Below are 6,000 nucleotides of genomic sequence, written 5' to 3' on the forward strand. Positions count from 1 at the left end.
ACACTTTATCAGGGTTAAACTACCAGGTTACTGACATCGACACTTTATCAAGGTTAAACTACCAGGTTACTTACATCGACACTTTATCAGGGTTAAACTACCAGGTTACTGACATCGACACTTTATCAAGGTTAAACTACCAGGTTACTGACATCGACACTTTATCAAGGTTAAACTACCAGGTTACTGACATCGACACTTTATCAAGGTTAAACTACCAGGTTACTGACACCGACACTTTATCAGGGTTAAACTACCAGGTTACTGACATCGACACTTTATCAAGGTTAAACTACCAGGTTACTGACATCGACACTTTATCAAGGTTAAATTACCAGGTTACTGACACCGACACTTTATCAGGATTAAACTACCAGGTTACTGACATCGACACTTTATCAAGGTTAAACTACCAGGTTACTGACATCGACACTTTATCAAGGTTAAACTACCAGGTTACTGACATCGACACTTTATCAGGGTTAATTTTCCAGGTAACTGACATCGACACTTTATCAAGGTGAAAATACCAGGTGACTGACATCGACACTTTATCAAGGTTAAATTACCAGGTTACTGACACCGACACTTTATCAGGATTAAACTACCAGGTTACTGACATCGACACTTTATCAGGGATAAACTACCAGTTTACTGACATCGACACTTTATCAGGGATAAAATACCAGGTTACTGACATCGACACTTTATCAAGGTTAAAATTACCAGGTTACTGACATCGACACTTTATCAAGGTTAAACTACCAGGTTACTGACATCGACACTTTATCAAGGTTAAACTACCAGGTTACTGACATCGACACTTTATCAGGGTTAATTTACCAGGTTACTGACACCGACACTTTATCAGGATTAAACTACCAGGTTACGATGACACTTTATCAGGGACAATTTTGCAGGACTGACATCGACACTTTATCAAGGTTAAACTACCAGGTTACTGACATCGACACTTTATCAAGGTTAAGCTACCAGGTTACTGACATCGACACTTTATCAGGTTAAACTACCAGGTTACTGACATCGACACTTTATCAAGGTTAAAACTACCAGGTTACTGACATCGACACTTTATCAAGGTTAAACTACCAGGTTACTGACATCGACACTTTATCAAGGTTAAAATTACCAGGTTACTGACATCGACACTTTATCAGGGTTAAACTACCAGGTTACTGACATCGACACTTTATTAGGGATAAACTACCAGTTTACTGACATCGACACTTTATCAGGGATAAAATACCAGTTTACTGACACCGACACTTTATCAGGATTAAACTACCAGGTTACTGACATCGACACTTTATCAGGGATAAACTACCAGGTTACTGACATCGACACTTTATCAGGGTTAAACTACCAGGTTACTGACATCGACACTTTATCAGGGTTAAACTACCAGGTTACTAATATCGACACTTTATCAGGATTAAACTACCAGGTTACTGACATCGACACTTTATCAGGGTTAAACTACCAGGTTACTGACACCGACACTTTATCAGGGTTAAACTACCAGGTTACTGACATCGACACTTTATCAAGGTTAAACTACCAGGTTACTGACATCGACACTTTATCAAGGTTAAACTACCAGGTTACTGACATCGACACTTTATCAGGTTAAACTACCAGGTTACTGACATCGACACTTTATCAAGGTTAAACTACCAGGTTACTGACACCGACACTTTATCAGGGTTAAACTACCAGGTTACTGACACCGACACTTTATCAAGGTTAAACTACCAGGTTACTGACATCGACACTTTATCAGAAATAAACTACCAGTTTACTGACATCGACACTTTATCAAGGTTAAACTACCAGGTTACTGACATCGACACTTTATCAAGGTTAAACTACCAGGTTACTGACATCGACACTTTATCAAGGTTAAACTACCAGGTTACTGACACCGACACTTTATCAAGGTTAAACTACCAGGTTACTGACATCGACACTTTATCAAGGTTAAACTACCAGGTTACTGACATCGACACTTTATCAGGGTTAATTTTCCAGGTTACTGACATCGACACTTTATCAAGGTTAAACTACCAGGTTACTGACATCGAACTTTATCAAGGTTAAACTACCAGGTTACTGACATCGACACTTTATCAAGGTTAAACTACCAGGTTACTGACATCGACACTTTATCAAGGTTAAACTACCAGGTTACTGACATCGACACTTTATCAAGGTTAAACTACCAGGTTTACTGACATCGACACTTTATCAAGGTTAAACTACCAGGTTACTGACATCGACACTTTATCAAGGTTAAACTACCAGGTTACTGACATCGACACTTTATCAGGTTAAACTACCAGGTTACTGACATCGACACTTTATCAAGGTTAAAACTACCAGGTTACTGACATCGACACTTTATCAAGGTTAAACTACCAGGTTACTGACATCGACACTTTATCAAGGTTAAACTACCAGGTTACTGACATCGACACTTTATCAAGGTTAAACTACCAGGTTACTGACATCGACACTTTATCAAGGTTAAACTACCAGGTTACTGACATCGACACTTTATCAAAGGTTAAACTACCAGGTTACTGACATCGACACTTTATCAAGGTTAAACTACCAGGTTACTGACATCGACACTTTATCAAGGTTAAACTTAAACTACCAGGTTACTGACATCGACACTTTATCAAGGTTAAACTACCAGGTTACTGACATCGACACTTTATCAGGGTTAAACTACCAGGTTACTGACATCGACACTTTATCAAGGTTAAACTACCAGGTTACTGACATCGACACTTTATCAGGGTTAAACTACCAGGTTACTGACATCGACACTTTATCAAGGTTAAACTACCAGGTTACTGACATCGACACTTTATCAAGGTTAAACTACCAGGTTACTGACATCGACACTTTATCAAGGTTAAACTACCAGGTTACTGACATCGACACTTTATCAAGGTTAAACTACCAGGTTACTGACACCGACACTTTATCAGGGTTAAACTACCAGGTTACTGACATCGACACTTTATCAAGGTTAAACTACCAGGTTACTGACATCGACACTTTATCAAAGTTAAACTACCAGGTTACTGACATCGACACTTTATCAAGGTTAAACTACCAGGTTACTGACATCGACACTTTATCAAGGTTAAACTACCAGGTTACTGACATCGACACTTTATCAAGGTTAAACTACCAGGTTACTGACATCGACACTTTATCAAGGTTAAACTACCAGGTTACTGACATCGACACTTTATCAGGGTTAAACTACCAGTTTACTGACATCGACACTTTATCAGGATTAAACTACCAGGTTACTGACACCGACACTTTATCAGGATTAAACTACCAGGTTACTGACATCGACACTTTATCAAGGATAAACTACCAGTTTACTGATATCGACACTTTATCAAGGTTAAACTACCAGGTTACTGACACCGACACTTTATCAGGGTTAAACTACCAGGTTACTGACATCGACACTTTATCAAGGTTAAAATACCAGGTTGACTGACATCGACACTTTATCAAGGTTAAACTACCAGGTTACTGACATCGACACTTTATCAGGTTTAAACTTCCAGGTTACTGACATCGACACTTTATCAAGGTTAAACTACCAGGTTACTGACATCGACACTTTATCAAGGTTAAACTACCAGGTTACTGACATCGACACTTTATCAAGGTTAAACTACCAGGTTACTGACATCGACACTTTATCAAGGTTAAACTACCAGGTTACTGACATCGATACTTTATCAAGGTTAAACTACCAGGTTACTGACATATCGACACTTTATCAAGGTTAAACTACCAGGTTACTGACATCGACACTTTATCAAGGTTAAACTACCAGGTTACTGACATCGACACTTTATCAAGGTTAAACTACCAGGTTACTGACATCGACACTTTATCAAGGTTTAAACTACCAGGTTACTGACATCGACACTTTATCAAGGTTAAACTACCAGGTTACTGACATCGACACTTTATCAAGGTTAAACTACCAGGTTACTGACATCGACACTTTATCAAGGTTAAACTACCAGGTTACTGACATCGACACTTTATCAAGGTTAAACTACCAGGTTACTGACATCGACACTTTATCAAGGTTAAACTACCAGGTTACTGACATCGACACTTTATCAGGGTTAAACTTCCAGGTTACTGACATCGACACTTTATCAAGGTTAAACTACCAGGTTACTGACATCGACACTTTATCAGGGTTAAACTACCAGGTTACTGACATCGACACTTTATCAGGGTTAAACTACCAGTTTACTGACATCGACACTTTATCAAGGTTAAACTACCAGGTTACTGACATCGACACTTTATCAAGGTTAAACTACCAGGTTACTGACATCGACACTTTATCAAGGTTAAACATCGACACTTTACAAGGTTAATCCAGGTTACTGACATCGACACTTTATCAAGGTTAAACTACCAGGTTACTGACATCGACACTTTATCAAGGTTAAATTACCAGGTTACTGACATCGACACTTTATCAAGGTTAAACTACCAGGTTACTGACATCGACACTTTATCAAGGTTAAACTACCAGGTTACTGACACCGACACTTTATCAGGGTTAAACTACCAGGTTACTGACATCGACACTTTATCAAGGTTAAACTACCAGGTTACTGACATCGACACTTTATCAAGGTTAAACTACCAGGTTACTGACACCGACACTTTATCAGGTTTAAACTACCAGGTTACTGACATCGACACTTTATCAAGGTTAAACTACCAGGTTACTGACATCGACACTTTATCAAGGTTAAACTACCAGGTTACTGACATCGACACTTTATCAGGGTTAAACTACCAGGTTACTGACATCGACACTTTATCAAGGTTAAACTACCAGGTTACTGACATCGACACTTTATCAGGTTAAACTACCAGGTTACTGACATCGACACTTTATCAGGGTTAAACTACCAGGTTACTGACATCGACACTTTATCAAGGTTAAACTACCAGGTTACTGACATCGACACTTTATCAGGGTTAAACTACCAGGTTACTGACACCGACACTTTATCAAGGTTAAACTACCAGGTTACTGACATCGACACTTTATCAAGGTTAAACTACCAGGTTACTGACACCGACACTTTATCAGGGTTAAACTACCAGGTTACTGACATCGACACTTTATCAGGAATAAACTACCAGGTTACTGACATCGACACTTTATCAGGGTTAAACTACCAGGTTACTGACATCGACACTTTATCAAGGTTAAACTACCAGGTTACTGACATCGACACTTTATCAAGGTTAAACTACCAGGTTACTGACATCGACACTTTATCAAGGTTAAACTACCAGGTTACTGACATCGACACTTTATCAGGGTTAAACTACCAGGTTACTGACATCGACACTTTATCAAGGTTAAACTACCAGGTTACTGACATCGACACTTTATCAAGGTTAAACTACCAGGTTACTGACATCGACACTTTATCAAGGTTAAACTACCAGGTTACTGACATCGACACTTTATCAGGTTAAACTACCAGGTTACTGACATCGACACTTTATCAAGGTTAAACTACCAGGTTACTGACATCGATACTTTATCAAGGGTTAAACTACCAGGTTACTGACATCGACACTTTATCAAGGTTAAACTACCAGGTTACTGACATCGACACTTTATCAAGGTTAAACTACCAGGTTACTGACATCGACACTTTATCAAGGTTAAACTACCAGGTTACTGACATCGACACTTTATCAAGGTTAAACTACCAGGTTACTGACATCGACACTTTATCAAGGTTAAACTACCAGGTTACTGACATCGACACTTTATCAAGGTTAAACTACCAGGTTTACTGACATCGACACTTTATCAAGGTTAAACTACCAGGTTACTGACATCGACACTTTATCAAGGTTAAACTACCAGGTTACTGACATCGACACTTT

This window comes from Argopecten irradians, chromosome 1, assembly GCF_041381155.1.
Source record: "Argopecten irradians isolate NY chromosome 1, Ai_NY, whole genome shotgun sequence".
Classification (NCBI taxonomy): domain Eukaryota; kingdom Metazoa; phylum Mollusca; class Bivalvia; order Pectinida; family Pectinidae; genus Argopecten; species Argopecten irradians.